The sequence below is a fragment of the Limanda limanda genome, chromosome 19 (assembly GCF_963576545.1).
Source record: "Limanda limanda chromosome 19, fLimLim1.1, whole genome shotgun sequence".
Classification (NCBI taxonomy): domain Eukaryota; kingdom Metazoa; phylum Chordata; class Actinopteri; order Pleuronectiformes; family Pleuronectidae; genus Limanda; species Limanda limanda.
In genome coordinates, this window is record NC_083654.1 from 2,655,198 (window position 1) to 2,676,153 (window position 20,956).

At 38.7% G+C, this 20,956-nt stretch overlaps 1 protein-coding gene across 2 annotated transcripts in view; it reads left to right on the forward strand.

The window, feature by feature from the left end:
* Nucleotides 1–229: 229 nt before the first annotated feature.
* Nucleotides 230–20,956, forward strand: part of thrb (thyroid hormone receptor beta) — a 110,888-nt gene continuing 90,161 nt past the window's right edge. For both annotated transcript variants that reach the window (XM_061092226.1, XM_061092227.1), the window contains exon 1: nt 230–685. The gene's annotated coding sequence lies outside the window, so the exon portion shown is untranslated. The remainder of the gene's footprint in view (nt 686–20,956) is intronic.

Here is a 20,956-nt window from a genome sequence, read left to right on the forward strand (position 1 = left end):
TAAGTGATATAGATCTATTAGCAATATTATTACCAATTTTATTATCATTGGTAAATATTGTAATATTTTAATTTGTTATCGTGATTATTATTATTTCCTTGTTTTGGTAGGTGTAGCACATATATTATCATCATTATTATTGATTGGTTTAAATAAATCATGTAATGCTGCTCTGTCGAACACACGCCGCAGGTTGGAGCAGTGTGTTTCCTGCCTTGTTGGCATGTAGGCCTCCTGTCATGGAGACAGACGGAGAGAAGTTGAGAGTTTGTAATTGGGGCGAGGCTCGTTTTGTTCGGTTCCCGTTCCGTGATCCGACTCTCGGATTCCCCGTAGCGATCCGTCGGAGCGCTGCAAGTTAATGTGGCGCTTTTTTAAGCGTTTCTTTTCGGCTCCATGTTGAAGTTTTTTTGTTTTTTTTTTCAGCCTCCACAGCACAGACTCTCACCGCCGCACACTCTGATCACACACACACACTCGCACACACACACGCAGAGTACACACACAGACACACGCGTCGTCCTCGCCTGATCTGCACTAGCGCGGGTCATTCCAGGTTAAACCCTGGCGCTGTGTCCCGTTCAGTTTAGCCGTCGGAGATCAACACTGGTTCCAGCTGAGGAGAAATGCACAGGCACCGGGACTTGAAATAATCTTCGGACCCCAGCTTCGTCTTGCATATGCGGTAGGTTCCATATTTTTGGGGCATTTTCTGACAACCGTGTGGCCAATGACAGCCTCACGCAACCGGGCACTTGACAGAGCAGCAGCTCGGTGGGCGTATGTTACGCTCCCGGAGCTAAACGCTCACATCGGGGTTGTCGCTTTTAACACAGACACTAACATGTTCTAATGTCAGATGGAGGGAATCGGGTGTTCGCCGAACTGCGTTTCAAATGTGTGCATTTCGGCGCTGCCTTGCCAACCGGCACACGGTGCGCACACGGGTGAACATGACTTGGAGCTTTCCAGAACCGATCGAATCTTAATGACAGTTCGGGGGGGGCGGATTTATCCGCCGTGCAGCGCGTTACCACCGGAATCTTTGAACTTTGTAACTGGTTAACGCGGGTTCTTTACGCCCACGGCGGTTTATTCTGTCTATATGAGATAAACAGGAAAGGAGGGAAAATTAGGAGAAAAGTTTACCTTTTAGTTAATCTCAGGTAAATTTGATTAACGCCGAATTGAACAACGGGTCGTGGACATTGATAAACTTATTTGTAAATTGTTGTTTGTGGTTGTTAAATTCTAGAAAAGGCGTGGGGCGACTTAAATCGACCGATATTTATCTTGAGGTTCTGCCAGAGCCAGAGAACAGCACGTTCCCGGACTAGCTGTTTATTTATTTGTGGTAAATGAAGACTTGAGGGACTTTCACGGACCCAGGTTCCGGTTCCCCTCACGGTGTGGAGCCCTGGGCCATGTTAGCAGCTTAATGCTCGTCTGGCAGCGTGTTGATGACTTTTACTTGTGTGGCAGACGTGTTTCATCTAACTGATGTAACTCTTGCTTTCGCTTTGGCAACACGAACTTCACATCGAGCATGCAGAGAGAGGAAGCTGCAGGGTGATCTTGGTGATTTTTAAAGGTTGGACCCGTGGACATTCACAGCTCTGTCACAGACACTGAACAAACACGAGAGTGAGTTTTCAGCTGAAGCCTCGTTCTGACCAAACATGAGCCACTAACCCCGGATAGACATGTTTGCCAGTGCAAAGTTGGCTGTAGGCGTGTTTACAAATATCTCTAAACTGTCCTTCTTGCCCCGCCGTAGTTTGGAGCACTGATAGGTGACATGTTGCTGTCATGACGGTTACCGTATTAACACGATGCCTTCAGAGGCTGCAAGGAAATGCGATTAAGCAAGTGTCCGCGGGAGGCTGTTCCTGTCTGGGTGTCGAGATGTGACGTTCAGGGAAGGATCATACAATGACACCAGCCGGTTCTACTAGTAATGCTGATGAGACAGGACAACATTGTTAATATCGGCGCCAATAGAAACAGGTTTAGAAACATAAACACAATAAAACGATTTTTATTACAGCAACAGTCGTTCAGAGGTTTGTTTTCATCTGTTTCTGATTTCATTGGGAGGTAATTAAATTACGACCTGTCAATCAAGCATCATTTAATCACAGAACAAATGTCTTTGATAATGGCGATATGACTGTTGTTGCAGAGCTGTACATGATGTATTTATTGTATTCAGGGAAATAAAAAACTAGGCCGCTATATAAATAAAACAACTTGGATGCATAATAGCTAGTGGTATTTTTCTTTACAAATCCAAAGCAATAGTATGCACGACAAGTTATACATCATTCAAGGAAGGCAGAATCACTGTTCATCTGAGAGTATTTCAAGTGGCCATATCGTGGCCATTCACAGGTTAATAAAATTGGACCTCCGAGTATGGGTTTACATGCTGTAATGCTCAAATACACATCATTTGTCTCACACTGCAGCAGTGTTTTTTTCTTCCTAAAAGCCTGCTCTGCTCGAATGGTCAGCCTGTCTACCGCTTAAGACTGCATGTGTCGGAAATATCACACCCCCTTACCCAGAGGTGTCCCGATCACCTGTGAACACAGCTGTAGCCATGGAAAAAATGGCCTCTGTTCTGCTGAAACAATTCAAGCCAAAAAAGCTGGTAGGCATGTGTGTTGCATACATAGAAAAGCTGACAGAGTAAAGGAAATGTTAAAACCAGAAAAGCATAATTGCCTGTTTCTCCCTGGTTTGTGGGAGCTTGTGTGGACAGCATCCTCTCAGCAGGCTCATGTTTGCGGTAGTGTAGTTGTGTAATACTGCAACAGTTATTTTTTAAATGATGGCACTGTTGAAAAGAATTTAAGACACATAAAGCAGCTGCATTTAACGTTCAGTTAATTTACTACTTACTGGTGTGTGATGCGTTGTAACCTGTTTCAAGTCTGTATGGACGCCCCAGCCCTAGGGGGACGGTTGTCAATTCAATACAACAAGCCCTGACACACACACACACACACACACACACACACACACACACACACACACACACACACACACACACACACACACACACACACACACACACACACACACACACAGGTGTCTCTTTGACTTAAAAGAACATTGCATTGACTTCAATTGATTTCTGACTTTACCCAAACCTTAAAGGAAAATTTCACACAAGAATGATATCGATATAATTACTGATTATCTACTCACCCCTATGCCGATGGAGGGGTGGGTGAAGTGTTTGAGTCCCAAAACACTTGAAGATATGAGGGACTTATCTTCAGACGTAATAAAACGACAGAAAAAACACACAACATGTCTCCATACTGCTCATGTGGTTTAAGCCAAGTGTCCGCAAGCCCGACATTCGTATTCGACTGGAAACTGCGTAATGTACACCAAGTTTTAAACCTAAATATCCTCTGATTTCATCCTTTGAGTTTCATAAAGGGATAGTTTGAAATGCTAACGTCCGATAGCTTATCCACTTCTGGTGGATTGTTATAGGTTTACAAGACGGTATAAATGACCTTATATTGAGTTGAATAAGAATGTCGGGGCTTGTGGACACTTGGACAACACCACACGAGCAGTACAGAGGCATGTTATGTGTTTTTTCTGTTGTTTTTTTTATGTCTAAAGATAAGTCCCTAATATCTTCATTTGTATTGGATTCAGCTGCTACTTTGGATATCTATGAAACTCCAGCAGTGTTTTGTGGACTCAAACACTTCATTCACCACTCCATCCACATATGGGTGAGTGGATAATGAGTGAATTATTATTTTTGGTTGAACTATTCCATTAACTTTGACCCAAAACTAAACCAAACTTAACCTTAAAGCATGTCTTTATCTTAAAATGTAATGATTTAAGCCATAGGGAATGGCTTTTTGGGTCTATAAGGAAGAAAATTCCCTATCATGTCACTCTAAATAGATTTAGGTCCCCACAACATGACTAATACCTGGATCACAAGCACACAGTGAGGAGTTGTAGGCTCAGCCTCAAATAGACATGTGGTGTATCCCCTACAACTCGGCCTTTGTGACACTGTCACATTATCACATGGAACTGATTCACTTTAGTTCACCATGTTGTTCTTTTTGCCTTTTCACACATTTACAACCCCACAGATTTAAAACAGTAACGATTAACTAAACCTGTATGCTCTTTAAATAGCAGGCGTAAGTTTAAACTACTGGTGTTCCCTTTTAAAAGGCGATACGTCATTCGATCTAAAGCATTGTGTTTTTCCTTTGACATAATTTATAACCCATGCATGGATGCACATCTCGTCTGCTACACAAGTAGTTTGAGGCCAGTAAATATAAAAGGCCTGACACTCTTCATTATAAACACTCACGCCCTCGCTCGTTTGTTTTTATTACACTCATTATGCAGAACTACCTTATTCATAAATGTGTTAATTAAATCTATTAGTAACATGGTTTAAAGTCAAGACAAATCTATTTATTACAATCAATTTAATGTTGTTGTGGATCAAGAGGTTTTTAATTGGGCCAATGTGGCTGAGGTGACTACTTAAAAAACAATTTATTTATTAAGAGTATCTTCATTTATATATTGTAATATAGATATTTCAAGCCACATTTTTTATACTTGGAACTTTCATCGATTTCTTGAATCTTGGAATATCAGACATATCTGCTTCCCATCCATGCACACCTCCTATGTGTGGAGTTAATTTTTCTTTCGCCTTTTTTTTTAAATTCCTCTCCTCCTCTCCTTGCCTGCTCCCTCCTCACTGAGCTCCATCTTCCATCACTAATCTATGCTCTCTCTCTTTCTCTGTGCAGGTAAATAAACAGATAATAATAACATGAGTTGTTGGTTATTTTTTACTGACAGTTCATTCGTATCCAGTGCTTCAACAGGCCGACTGCACCTGTTCAAATGTGACTCACACCGGCTTTGAGGGTTTACTGTGGGAAGTGAGTCTCTCCTGGTGTGAGATATAAGTACCAGCGTGTTGTCGCAGCCTCAGAGAAGTCTGATAGGTAATCATCTTACTTAAGTCAGCCATAATGAATATAGTGTAGTATTTACTGGAGGGGAAGAGTGATGGATAAGAGCTAAGCTTACCCAACCTGACAGTCTTCTTCTTCCCAACTAAACACCTGTTTGGGTAAGTCCCCGAGCTGTTGGATAGATAATGGATTGATTGGATTGATTTTTCTTTTGCCCTGGCGAGAACTTGTACCAGCAGAAACCCTGATAAGATACTAGCAGTGTGCTGCCACATACACTCTAGATCTCTTAGCTGATATCAACAACTCCTAAAATTCGTTTGATGCCATGTCGCCCTTCACTGTGCCTTATTTACACCAACAACAATAACACCAGGTTGGCATTGGTCCTGTATCCTGCATCTCGCCAAAGAGTTAAATATCATCCAGTATTTACTCTTGTTCATGATCTTACTCAGTCACTCTCTCTCCACACTGACAATGGTGAGATTGTTGTCTCTTATAGCTAGCTACTAGCTCTGGATCTGGTTGTTGGTGTGGTGATGCAGTAAAACAGGCTGCAATGTGCCAGCAGCAAACTGTGGCATTTAGACAAGTTCAAGTTTGTGTATCAGCAAAATTATTTTGAAGCGGATATTTTAGGGTATCATGGTGTGGCTTTAATTACCCAGACATTTGTAGGACTAATTAAGAATAAATAGGTATGGCCTGTTCTCCATATACACTCTATCTATCTATCTTAACTTTACACAACACTTTTAATTGAGCTGCGCCAGGACTCCACTGTAGTTATTACCTGTGTTGAGAGAGATTTGCAGCCACTGCAGCTGCACTGTGGCACGTCCCTCTCCATAGCTACTGTACAAAATATTGTAGGAAACCATAGAGGCTGCTTTTTAAGCTTTACATCTTTCACACACACTCTATCTGCTTTTTTCATTTTAATTCAAGTGTGCTCCGCAGATCTGCTTTCCTTGAATTACATTATAGAACATTGGATCTTTGTGGGTTTCTGACGTTTGGACAAAGAGAGAAATGTGAAAATGAAAAATTTAGCTGTAGAATATGTTGATGAAAGCTTTTTGAGTGTTTTCATATTTAATAGACCAATGGATTAATTGAGAAAATAACCAGCAGATTAATCATTAATGAAAATAATTGTTGGTTAGCGCAAGGAGACAGAGCATAAACATTTATTAAATGCATAAAATCTGAATATTGGTAGAATCAAAAGAGTTTGGACTCAGAAAAACAAAAAAAATTGATTGATAATTGATAATTTGTCCGAACAATAAATTAGACTTAAAATAATTGAGTGAAGATTTTTGACTGTAATCTTTAAAATATTACAGTCAGTATGTAATCAAATTATAATGACCCTCTGCCGTTATAGTCAGCCTTTTCCATGGAAGACTGGACAAGTCAAGGTAAGAAAATACAGGGTCAACAGTGATCTTTAGTTTGTCTCATTCTCATTTTAACTGTTATCCCCTAAAAAGAACATAGCTTTGTCTCTGCCATGAGGCTGCATGTGGCATTATCCTCTGTAATACATCAAGATCAAAATAATTACTGCAAAATGGTATACTTCCAACAGTTCCATCTTAGAATTGTCTCATTATGAGATATGCAACCGCTACAATCTTAGCAGTACCAGGATCCACTGTGATTGCTGGGGACTTTAATGACTTGTAATGACAATATTACATTTTCCTCTTAGTTGATGTTTGAGCTTCCATCTACCTCATGATTCAAATCTGGTCAGTTATCACACACTGGATGAAGTACGGTCAGTTGTATGTATATTTTATTAACACTGTGGCTAAGTACATCAGGACTACTTTTTATTTGTCACAAGGTATGCACACAGAAAGAGTTTCGTTGCATTTTTCAGTCGTCTGTCCTTCATCATCATAAATCTAAAAGTTAGATCTAAACTTTATTTTCCTCCTGAGAGTCTATTTTTCGGTGGTTTAGGTTCGTAACCACAGTGTTTATGTGTTGGGCTTTGGGGGATTCCACAATGCAGGTGACCTTCCTGAACGCCTCCTATGTAGAAACCGAGAGAGTGCTGGAGCTGCTGATCTCTGCTGCTCATGCTATGCCTTAAGTGTATTGTGCAAGACCAATAATGCAGATTGTTGCACTAAGGAGCTTAGCAGTAAACTTGGGGTCTTCCTATTGGTTTAAAATAACCCAGGGTATGATACAGGTGGAGTGAAGAAGATTATTTAATGACAATATGAAATGATTTTGGTCAATTACCATCTGATTGTCTTCACTTCTGGGAAACTATAACTACTACGGTGGAACGTTAAGCCACTTCTCCAAATGGTGCTGTGGTGTATGAGGCCGTTGTTAGTTAGTTTGGCAAGTGTGGGTTTGCTTGCAAGTACAGGCGGACATGCTTGTCGCTGTACAGGGCTCACCTATTGTTCTTGTTACATTCCGAAGGTAATGATGTCTGGTATGAATTTATCTATTCTTGCCAAAACAGAATAAGGTTTTGTGGTAGCTTTACTGGTCACCATGCATCAGTTTGGTTCAACAAATCAATTCTAAAGGCTGCAGTGTTGGTTTTGTGGTTTAAGGTGATACAGAGGTGTAAGAGGACATAGTAACAGTAACAGAAGGATTGATAGCATGGCTTCATCACAATAGAGCTACAGGTATTGGTAATTTGATGCATCTGCAGTTGCCAATACATTTTCTGTGGATCAAATAATTGAGTGATCAGCTCTACATCCTATCACCTATTACAAGAGTATGAATAAATATAGGGAAAACATATAAAGCATTGTAATGAAAAAGCAGAGTATTTTGCAGCTGTGTTAGCTGGGTTTGATTTAGCTTTAGTCTAGGTTTAAAAATGATACACTTTTTTTTACTAAAATTTTGTTTCACTGATAAAGCATCATGAGGATATAGCTGCCACCATCTTTGTGTACAGTTAACATGGTTACCAGTGTCACTGCTCTGCAGTAGTACAGACTGATTTACCTCAACTAATCCAGTCAGCATATTCAAACTAATCTAATTTATTGCAGTTGTTCCTTCTATCCTAGCAACACTGCAGCTACCTGTGCTATTCACATGAGTAATTCAGAGGCTTGATTCACTCCCTGTTAGCTCAAATACTAAAACACTGTTAATTTCCTAGGGTGAGAGGGGAGACAATATCCTGGGATAACATCACACAGTATACGTAGTTAACTTTTATTGCACGATTTAGGTCAAGGGTGGGAATCTTTTACCCAGTAAACATTTTATAATGTCCCTCAAGGGCCATACTAGAATATTAAAGACATACATCACATTAGGCGGCTGTGGCTTAGGGGTTGAGCAGTTGTCCTCCAACCCGAAAGGTCTGCAGTTTGATCCCAGTCTTCACCATCTTGCTCAAGGACATGCTGAACCCCTAATTACCCCTCATAGAAGTACAAAGTGCTGCTAATAGATATGGATGTGTGTGTGAACGGGTGAATGTCAAACTGTACTGTAAAGCGCTTTGAGTGGTCATCAAGACTAGAAAAGCGCTATATAAATACAAACCATTTACCATTAACTCCTTTTAATGAGTTGCTTGTCAGCGATGATGATGTTGGGTAAATTGTGAATGGACTGCTTTTATACATTCATACATCATGCCCCACTTTTCTATCACACATTAATAACATACTGACGTTTTGGCGGGCGGCTTGGAGGAGCCAGGGAACAAACCACCGACTTCAGTTAGGTACCAAAACCCGGTGCCATCAGGCAAATGGCTGATACCTACTGGACCAAATCACAACGCAGATTTTGGTGCCTCATTGCAGTGCCTGAGCTACATAAACATCAACACACATAAAGAGCTAACACTACATGGCTTTGTCACCATGTAACGTTAGCCTACAGTTAGCAAGAAACTACCACAAACTCTAGTCAACAGTGTCTTTATTTTACGTAAAAGGATTCCAATACTTGTCTTTGTGTATTTAAGTTAAGCATACTTTAAACTGTAAATAGTTAATTTGTTAAATTTCAACTTCCAAATTATATTAGCACTTGAAAAAAGGCATTTTTATTGTTGAGTCTCATTTGGTTGTTTTTTTAAGAGAAAAGTATCGGTTGTGGCACGTTTAAGCACAAGTGTAAACAACTGTAAAAGTATCTATTCAGCACTGATATTGCAAAACGATCAAAATGATACCCAACCCTACCCACAACCCTCGGGTTAGTGTATGACCTGCACACAAGAAGTCCTTCTCCTGTTTCCCATGGAATTCTCTTGTCCTGTCTTACGTTCACAAGTTTTTCTATTGTCACAGAAATGGTCATATCACAAAGCCCTAATGTGGCTCAATAAACAGTGCATAGCCATTCCATTCCAGGGTGCCCATGCCCATTGTTTATATATGCTGTATACCTTTGACCAAGATATGTACTGATCTATGCATTGGTGACATTGTTTCTCTGTCGCATCAAATATAAATAGCTATAAGCTGTAATGATAGATACTGTATGTCAGAATATTTTTGTTAAATCTTACATCACTGCACAATTGTCTTATTAGGCAGCAGCAGTTTACATGCCAATATGATGCTTGGAGGTAGATTTAACATGAAGTACTTATTAAAACAGACAGGTATACTGCAAATATGATGTGATGTGAAGAGAATAAAGTAGCTCAGTAACAACCTTTTTGTAAGTCTAAACACTGTGCTCTTTGTTGTACCTGATACATTTACTGTATGTTCAAGACACCGACACACATGGACCACACACACACACACACATGGTCATGTCTATAGCTGGGGGATTTCTCTGTCAGTCTGACTCATTTGATTTTGTTTGAAATGCTACCTCATAATGTTGGTTTAAACAAGTTTTTGAAATACAAACCTTAACACTTTGAGCCCAACATTATGGCCCGAGGATGTATAATTTACTCATCTGATCTTCAAAACACTCAACTGAAACCTCACTCCAGCGACCTCACATTGAACCGATTACTTTGTTGGATTCCCTGTATTTCACTGTGATTATGTAGTTGTTGTCGTGTGAGTGTCAGTCTAATGCTTATGCTAACCTTCTTCGCCTGCTGCCACATCCTCTGCAGTTACAAGAAGTTTGACGAGTGAAGCAGATTGTTTCCGAACAGCTGTTGCTATGTGTTCCAATAACTCTACTGAAGTGAGTGTGTGGTAGCGTTTGGTGCTGCCTGTCCAAAGGCTTTTATTAATGTCTGACTCTGGGAAGGTTACTTTTCCCATGAACACTCTCTTTATTATTTTTTTCAAAGATATGTCATATGACATCATCTCCTTTTGATAATTAATGTAATTACTAATGTAATATTTTTTCACTTCCCCGAAACTGTTCAAAGGCCCCATGCAGCGTCTTGCATCCCACTGTGAAGATTTAAAAGAGGTTAAAGATTAGATTAAATAGTCAGGTAGGTTATATGAAATATGGCCGACATTCTGACATGACTTTTAATAATGATACTAAACTACAGGAATAATAACACAGAATACAATATCTCCGATAAAAAATAGTATAGATGACAATTTTTTGTTATGTCACTTTGTGATATAATGTCTGTTGGACTGTTTAATCTTATACTTCTTATTATCAAATGCAAATTACAAATTCTGATGCACATTTATAAGAAACAAAGTAAGTTTAGATCATATTGACAGTAAGGTTTAATATTACTTGAATATAATTTGAAATATCATCATTATTAAGAAGACATTAAGATGACCTTGAGAGGGACCCTTATTAGACATATCATAGTAGTTTCAAACAGGAAGTGGTGAGGGAGAGAGGAGGATGACATGAAACAAAGGTTAAAGGGTAAAGCTAGAATCAAAATAGGTTGTGATCATCTTACACTATATGCCGCATAACTGCTTGTTGTGATTTGCTGCAGTTTGTTGTGCTACATTAACTCTCGGTGTATATAGTTGATGTCATTACGATAAGGACATTGGTACAGAAGTATCCTAGCAACTAAGATCTTTACTGGATGAGATATTGTTTAAGTTTTAAAATCTGCCCTTTTGTTAGGTGAAATTAGCTAGTAAATAACTCACACACAAATTATTTGTACAGTATAGTAATTTTTGTACTATATAAATATACCTACTCAGCTGATGTCCGCTGACCTGCTACAATTTCATTATGAACTGAGAGTATATTTACACTTCTTAACATTGATTTATTTGTGGCAACAGTTACTATATTAACACTGACCATAACATATTGATTTTTTATATATATACTTTTTTTTTTTGTGAATTTTTTATTTCATAGTCAAGCTACATGGAGCATACTGAATCTCATGGCTCCACTCTGCCCTTTCTCTCTTCCTCTCTCTCAAACACACACACACACACACACACACACACACACACACACACACACACACACACACACACACACACACACACACACACACACACACACACACACATATACACTCTCTCTCACACTGCCAACTGACCCATCCTTACAGCCAGGATTGATAAAACAACCTAATTTGGTGCGAAGAGAAACAACGTATGTCTGTATTTGCATAATGCATATAGAGCAGGGAAACGAGATGTGATCGTGAGGGATCCCAGGAGAATTATTATAATGTCAGGTGTGAACACTTGTGATCAGATCACTTGAGACGGATGTTAGGACTGAACAAGGCCTTACTCAGGCAGAACTCTTGACAAACTGTGGCGGGTGGTGTGAGGTTTGGTTGGCTGTACACACTGTACTCTGCAGCTGTCAGAAACAACTGCTTACATGCCATTCAGATAAGAGTATGGAGATCAGACTTTTTTACAGCATGAAAGCAAGGGCCTTGTGTACATGAGCAATAAAAGCGTCAGATGACAAATAATTGACTTTTATTGGCGAGTGTGCAGGGTTTTATTCACCTACAGTCTAAACTTCATTGTTGCTTTACCAGCGACCTCCCCTTGAGGTGTATCTTTTATTAAAGGCTTTGGACCACAGGTTCTTTAAACGTGATGTATAAGCTATCATCATGTAGCTTGTTAGAGGTGTGATGCTCAGCAAACGAAAATTGGAGCTTCAGCCATAATACATACAGTAACTTGGCTTAATAAAACAGTTCTAGCAAGGTTAACCACAATAATGTAATGCATGATAAACTGTGTCTGCCGGCCATGTGTCATATATACTTTCTTTCGCACTCCACTAACAACATTCTCAGGTTTTTATTTAGTTAGAATCACTTCTGCCCACATGTGCTCAGAAATAATGGCTTCTTGGCGCAAAAAGCTCATTAAGCAAACACAAAACAGCATCATAAAAGTTCACTAACACTGCGTATACTTGTCGGTTTGCAGTCAAAAAGGCAAGCACCTTGACATCACGCAGCTTATACTGTGAAACTCTTTGAGAGACTTTATTTCTCCGGCTAGAGTCAATCAACATTCAGAGATTCTAAAATGAAAGCACAGAACGAGCACATCATGGAGTCTTCTTGTTGAACTAAATGACATGAATTTCTTTCTACAAAGGAAATCAAACATCATTCAGAAACGTTGTTGAAACGCTGTGATATGTGTTGCACTTGCAGGTTGCTTTGCTTTCACCCTCTCAGTCTGGTTCTGTGCTTCTAATGTTGTGGCTCATTATTTAGCTGTAGGATGAACCTCTGACCAGTCCAAGCTTTTAGATGAACCTGTCATACTTATTGTTCTACTTGTGACTGAGTAAGGCTTACAAGGTTGCTAGTGGTCCTTTATTAGTAGCAATGTTTCCAATTGCTGTCGAGTCTCACAGTCCCCATATCTTGTAGGTCATAAACTGCACGCCTACAAAAGAGATAGAAGAAGAAATAAATGAAATTACAAAGCTAAACTACAGTGTATATGTAGACCGAATAATACTAAGTAAAAACAGAATGAAGTTTCTCAAAATGAAAATAAGGGATAATAAAAGGTTCTAAAATCTAGCCATTACCAGAAAAGTGTAAAAACACCAATTTGCTAATATGGTCCTTTATGCTACAGGGTTTTGAAAAGCTCAATACATCAATCAATACATCAACAAATTCAAATTGTAATTATCTAACTTTCATCTCAAATTCAGCTGAATGTGCAGGACTGAACATTTCAGCTATCATAAAAGATAATTAGTTCATGAAAGAAAGATATAGTGTATGGTTCAGTTATGATTTAAAGCGAAACACCAAAGAGTGTTTGAATTCAACCACAACTATCCTTTCCTGTCCTTTCCTGTAACCAAAGTCTTTGATGTTGTAGACCTGCAAAATCAGTGTGAATCCTGCTGCTGTATCTATGAGCTAGACACTGAACATTTCTACTATGATAAAGGCCCTCAGTTGCTGATGATATAAAAGTAAGAAATGACTAGGCTTCCTAAAGTTTTTTACAACCCATACATTTTTCCTACATGGTGTTCAGTCAAAATTGGTCAAACAACATTTTGATGCCATAAATCCAAACCCTAAAAAATGGGAGCTGGTCTAGAAAGTTGCAGTAAAATACAGTGCAGTAGAATATATTTTTTTTTAAGATTCAAGCTTGAAGTTTTCTTGACTTGCTTTCAAAAAAGTTGTATATTTATTTCTGAGCAGATTCCTTGCTGATAATTTTACGTGTTGTTAGACTTGAAATGGATTGTGCGGTCACTGTATATTTAGGGTCTCTAAACGATTCTTTTTGTAGAGTTTAGTTCAAAGTTTGGTTGGGTCATTCAAGGACGCTCAGATTTGAAGCTGCTCCAGCGTTGGCTTGGCCTGATGACTTGCTCTTGTCTGAGGTTGTGTTCACTCTGCAGCAGGGTTCTTCTACCATCTCCCTGTGGCTCCATATACTGTACAGTGCCCTCTGATGTTGCACTGTATACCGATACTAGAGAGTTAGTGCGGTACCCAGTCGTTGAAAACGTTACAAAACTGATTTTGTTAATATAAGTACTTTGTGAATGATGCCTGCTGCTCTGCAGAACGGCTGCGTTTTGCGTTTTGAAGTTGTTCACACGGCTGGAGTTCAGCCTCGGTTCTACAGTGGACCTTCTACCGCAAGCGCTATGTTCTTTACATAGGGTTTATCTTGAAAAGGACCATAGATGTGTGAGTGAGTGTGTGAGTAAGAGATTGACAGAACTAGAGAGAGATAGCCTATCACCTAAAGTTTCTCTAAGTTAACTTTTAATATAACTATAACCTATCAGAGGTTTCGAGTATAACTACAGTTATATCCTTGTTTAAAAGTAGTCCTGTGTACTCAAATAAATACCAGTAATATACAGTATGAAGTCCTGCATCTTCCACTCCTGCAAATATTTCACAATACAACTATTTTAAAAACAAATGTATGGATTCTGTGTAGAGAAAAGCTTGAGTGCTTTTATTTTGAAAAGGACATCCTACAGCAATTCATGTTAGCAACATATTCGACAGATAAACGTTCTGCACAGAAACTGTGCTGAAAGATAAAGATCTGTCTATTCTGCTCTGAACAACGACGTGCCGTATATTTCCTGTATTTGCAACGCTTTGCTTTCACTCCTTGCAGGTGAACCTGCAGTGCGTCCTTTTAGTGCGTTTTCTTTTCTCACTACAGCAGCTGTCACATGTACATCTATAATAAGATGTTACGTTATTAAGGTTAACAAGTTACGATCTTGGTCTTTACAGTAATCTCAATTAAATATACCCTAATCCTATAAAATGAAGTCTACTCATGTATTGTCAAAAACTCACCTACATGCATGAATACAAACAAACAAGAAAACACTACAATTTTATTGAGCATTGTTAATGAACATGAATGACATTGTAAGTCTTGCAATTCATGATGATGAAGCTCAAACCCAGAATTAGCCTTCACACAACTGGTAAAGTCACAAACTTATTAAAAACTCTGCTATGACAAATTTATCACCATCATTTTTCGTACCCAATTTTTTAAACTTCAGAAGTAACTAGAGAACTGACTTGCTCTCCCTGTCTGTGAGACCCATCCCCATAAAAATGAAACCGCTGTCACCCTGCTCCACAGCAAGAAAGGTGTTCTCCAGATGTAGACGGCTTCCTGTTGCAGCCAGGGTGTCGTGGTTGGTCTTCAGGCCAAAACGCATTGTGTAATAGGTTTAATATTCTTTTTGCACATGCTGAATCATTTAAAGGACTCGTCCACTTGAGGGAGATGGATGGGGACAGACATTGTTGGTCTAATCATTTTTTACGCATGCAATGACTCAAATCGCTCTATAAATTGGATGGATTTTTTTGTTATATGAAGAACATTAAGCTAAGACTAGCATTAATGTTCTATGGGCATGAATACAAAAACTAATGTTAGATAAGAGCAAGCCTTAGGTTGTTGAAGCTTCACTAATCAATGTTTATATCATGACTCAAATAGCTATGAGTAATGTGAACTGTGGCACTCACACTGACAAAGCCAGAGAGAATTATTAACCCAATTCTCATATCTCTTCAGCCCTATTGAGCATTGTAGCTTCTTTTGGCTCATTGATCTGGTTTTGTTGCGATGGCGTTTGGTAGAACCTTTCCAAACTGATCAACCTTGCTTCTAGCAAAAGAACAATAAACAGGGTGTACTTGGCAAGCACAAAATAACAGTCAGACCAAGATAGAAACTGGCTGGTGTACATAATGGAACAATTAGCAGCGAATATGCCAGATTGTCACTCAGGAGTTGTGTGGGACCAAACCAGAGCTAAAATAACATTAAATAAAGACTTACTGTTCATTCATCAGGTTGCCACAAAAATAGGAATGCTATTGCAGTGTCTTCTGGGTGTTTATACAGGTAATGTTTGGATAATAAGTTTGTTGTAACATTGCCATTGTCGTCTTAAGTACTTCCTACTCCTGGATCTGTCTATATTTGGTTTGGAGGTGGAGTGGGTTGCATTTAACAATTCATGTTTAGCAGTCGGTGAGACTTGAATCATTGTAGGAATGGTTCACCAAAAAATGAAAATGTACTCATTATCTACTCACCATTATGCAGATGAAGGGGTGGGTGAAGTGTTTGAGTCATCAAAACACTATTGGAGTTTGGGGGGTAAACAGCGTTGCAGCCAAATCCAATACAATTGAAGTCAATGGTGATATTTTTTTCAAACATCTAAAAACAACAGACACGAACATGAAATGCATCCATACTGCTCCTGTGGTGGCATCCAAGTGTCCGTAAGCCCTGATATTCAAATTTGTCTTGAAACAGCTTCATATACACCATGTTTTAAGACTAAATGATATCCTCATCTCAAGCCACTTTCGCTCGTGGATCACAGCAAAAAGGGTGTAAATTACCTCATCCTAGAATTTGAAAGTCAGGGCTTACAGACACTTTGATGACACCACAAGATTAAATGTTTTTTTTTACGTTTGAAGAATTGTTCACCATTTACTTAAATTGTATTGGGTTTGGCTCCAATAGTGTTTAACACTGAAACTCCAAAAGTGTTTTGTGGACTCAAAACACTTCACCCACCCCTCCATCAGCATAGTGGTAAGTAGATAATGAGGGAATTTTCATTTTCGGCCAAACTACCCCTTTAAGTACGAAAGGTGATAAAAAAGAGATTTGTTGAAAATATCCACTGAATCACACAACAGTTGGCCTTTTGAAAGGAGCCAAACTACTGACTTTATGGCATGTTACAAAAACTAAAAGAAAAAAAACAACATCTGGCCTGGCTGTTAGACATGGAAAAAGTCCTGGATTACCCCCAGATAAAACTGCAACAGAAGGCATCCACAGGTGCCGTGAACTTCGAGCCATGTTTGAGCAAAAATACGATGCTATTGGAAAGGAAACTTAAAGAACTTTAATACAAATCGGTTGTGAGGGGTTCCCACAGATCATTGAAAGTTTGTGAATTTGAAAAAAAAAAAAAATTTCAAAAATTACATTGACTATATACTTGAATTTCTATATATTGTGCAAAAAGTAATTTCGACATTTATTCCTACTTGACATGTAGGCTATGCGGTGCTTTCAGAATCTCTTGCTCCTCAACGGTCACTATGTTTAACTCTGAACTTACATTATGTATTGTTTTTCTGTGTTAGAGAAGATAGAGAACACAGTCTGCCATAACTGTTACACTGTCACAGCAACCTGTCAGTTCTAATTCATAGTCAGTTAACTTTGTCATCTAAGGTCCTTGAATTTGAGGGAATAGGGCTTGGAAAGTCCTTGAAAAAGTCATGTTGAAGAGAGTGTGGGAACCCTGTGTGGAGTTTTGGCAAGCTCCATTTCAAAGCTTATGCCAGCATTTCTCTGAGCCTGCAGGTATTTTCATGTGTCCATGAATTGACCTCCATTGCAGTTGTCCTTTCTGTATGATGTTGAAAGAGGCTGCAGGCTTTATACAATTTGGTCAGAACATTTGACTGTGCCCACTTCATACCTATGGGAAGAGCCATTCAGGTCACAGTACAAAAGTATGAAGTTATAGCTGTGTGAATGTAGTGACAGAAATGTGTAGTTTAATTTCTGCAGTTTTCAATAAGCTAGTCAAGTAAATGTGAAGGTTTTTTAGTTTTTTTTTCAGGTTTTTAGACAACCTAATTATGAAGAAAGTAGGTTTTCAGTACCTCTGAATATTATCAAAAAGTATTTTTTGATAATTCGTTGACCAATAGGGAAAATAGTGTCTCTAATCAGCTGGAAATAATAAAATTTAAAACAAAGTCAGACAAAATTCATTAAAATTATCTTTATATTTTTCATGACATTAAGTTTCAATGCCTCATCTCATTAAACATAAAAAACATGACCTACAAAGATACAAAGATAAAAAATGTAGTGACTGTGCCATGAGCAGTGGGCGTTGACTAGGCCTGGGCATTTGGCCCAAAGTCTTTTTGTCTTGGATAGTTCTCCACTGAGCAGTTTGTCACAATGTAACTGAACGTCTGTGAAAGAGGACGACTGTGCTGTTATTTTGCCTCATCAGTGAATGGAATGCTTCATTTTATCCTCTGTGAACGGACGCAAGGGACACTGTCAGTTTTTCAGTTGATAGTGTTATTATGCCAAATGTGGCCCACACACACTCATAACGTATGAGTAACATGGTTAAAGCACAAACATCGTCTCGTGCTGAGCCAGTAAAACATGGAGTGGAAACGTCTGCTTGAGTTCCAAATCACAAGATATTTACAGTTTCTTTGCATGGTATTGTAACCAGCTAAATTATTAGCAGAATCAGCTTAGTTGTGCTGTCTCTTGCTAAGCAACAACAGCGTATCAGAGTTGAGTATTAGATATCAGACTGGTAGTTGTAAAAACAGTGATAACACCTGAAACTGATTTAATGACCAATCTAACATGTCACACATTGACAGCTAAGCTACAACAGCTTCCTTAAAATAGCTTTAAGGCTACTAGCTGACTGTATAAAAGTAAGTCACTTTAAGAAGTTGGCGAGATCACGAGAGATATCAGATTAAACCAGAAAATAAACAGTGAGTCACTTTAGGTCAGGGACAGTGATAGTGGTCATGAACAATCATAAACGGTATTGGACAGTGGCAGAACAAAGGTCTGGCAGCAATCGCCTCATCTACAAGTGTAAAAATAAAGCCTTTGCCAGCGGCTATAAAAATGATGCGGTATTGATTGAAAGGGTGAAACTAGACAGACAAAATATAAAACTTCCTCAGTTGCATGAATCCACATAGACAGGCCTACGGGTTGATAAAGTTAGGCTAAGTAGGTCATATCAATGCATTTACAGATTTATTTTCAAGTGTGGAGGCCGTTAAATGATCTACAATGTTATAACAAAAGTAATATTGAAAGTGATAAATCATATATGCATTTTTAAGCAATGTGTGTTCAAGAAATAAAGTGCATGAAAGCAACTCACAGAGACAGACACACTTAGACAGAAGGAGGTACAACATTATAGGTTTGTAGAAAAGAAGAATGATGTTAGAAAGCGCCACGGGTGCGACACACACTGCCTTCCTTTTTGCCTTTTTTTGTGAGGCATCAATTAGGCTCTTCACGAACATGTATGTTTGAGTGTAAAGAAGTACATAGTCAGCCAGTCGTCTTTGCATTCTCTGATTCTTTTCACCATGAGGTGAACCTGACTCATCGCCTGTCACTCTGCTTTCTCTTACTGTGTCACTTCTCTCCCTTTTCTTGTCTGTAGATGTGTGTGTCTTTGTGTGTGTACTTGTACAGATATCTTTGTGATGACCATTTTGAGCCTACAACGCCCAGAGTAAAGACAATTTGGGAAAGTCAGGACATTTTGGCTCGTCCTCACTTTCTGACCACCTTTTAATGGGCTGTTTGATGGTTAAGATGGTTAGATTAAGGGTTAGGGATTTAGTTTTGATGGTTAAGGTTAGGGAAAGGGGCTAGGGAATACATTATGCCCACTAAAATAAATCTACAAAAATGTGTTTTTGTGTGTGTTTTAGTAGTTGTCTTTGCATGTAAAAAATGCTGGTTATTTTCACTGAATTACAAGCGAATGAGTGTTTTTCAGACTTTATATTTACTTGTTAAATAGGAGCTGTGGTCCTATTTATGATTTGAAAAGAGGTACTTTAGAGATAAGCTTAATGAGAAAAAAATTATTACACCCTGTGTAATCCCTTTGTTTTCAGAAAAAATCTCACTTTTTTGTCACCATTGTTGGAGTTTCAGAAAAATACATATAAGGCTATTTAGATCTAAAGACACCTTAGTAATTAGATGATTCCGACTGATTTGGAGGAAGGGCTTAGAAGTAAAAAAAGGATCTGGTGCTTCTGTCACAGCTCTCCAACTGCTCTGAAGTTTGGCTTGAGACTAAAGTAGATTTGTTTCTTAACTTGTGTAACTTTCAAATAGTGTGTCGTAGATTTGTGTCAGATCTGTTTTAATAACAACAAAACATTTTCTGGGAATGTGTTGAGAAAAAGCATGAAGCTTTGAACCAGGGTTTGTTTGCATGTGGTATGGTTGGCTCGAAACTCAGATTGGAGTGGTTTTAAAAAGTCAGTGACAAAGCATAAGACAGTACTGAATGTATCAAAGCCCAATTATTGCCTCTTTGTTCTGGGTTAACTGTAGAAGCTCAAATGTATTGAGAGCAGATGGATTAGACAGATGTGGTATTTGCTTGCAGATTCAGGCTCTGGTTTAGAAATCCATGTGCATAGTTTATAAATTATTGTATTCAAAGTTCGTGCCCTCAGATAAGAGAACTGTACCCTCGGATGTGCTTCAATAAGGCTGGATAATCTGAACTGTCATTCAGTACAAAAAAATAAAAATAACTGTCAGAGCCTTCATACCATCAGATCACATTCACATAGGGACGGATTGCATCCAGTGGGTCCTGTATGGGTTCACCGATTATCCTGGTCCAGAAAAGATGACACATTTTAGAAGAAACTAAAAGCATCCATCAGGTTTATATGAATCACTCTTAGCAGTTATGTTTGTTTTAAAGTATCTTCTGTGTCATAAAAGGACTTAAAGGTCAAATGCTTACATTCAAGTGACAATACCCTCTTGTAGTTTTAATAAATGTGAGTGGAGCAAAGGAGAAAGACAGGTGTCATTCTTATCGTGAGAAAATAAAAGTGGCAAAAAGGTTCTCATGTTCAAATTTATAGACAGATTGTATCAAAACAATCAAACTGATGCACATGTTGCTTCCCAAGAATACTGATATGTCTGGTGTCAAGTGCAAATCTGTAAATCTAATGTTCATAAATCAACTTAAGAAGAATCCCCAGAACTTGCCGGGTAATCATTAAATGGTAAATGGGCCATTCAAAGCACTTTGCTGAATAAGTCGAAATCACCCATTCACACAGACGTTCAACCCTTTTATTCGCAGTGTGTTTTCTATCCCTTATTCACAAATCAGCCGAAGTAATCTACGGAGCCAGCTGATGGTACATCTAACGACTGGCTAACATGGTGTGCAGCACA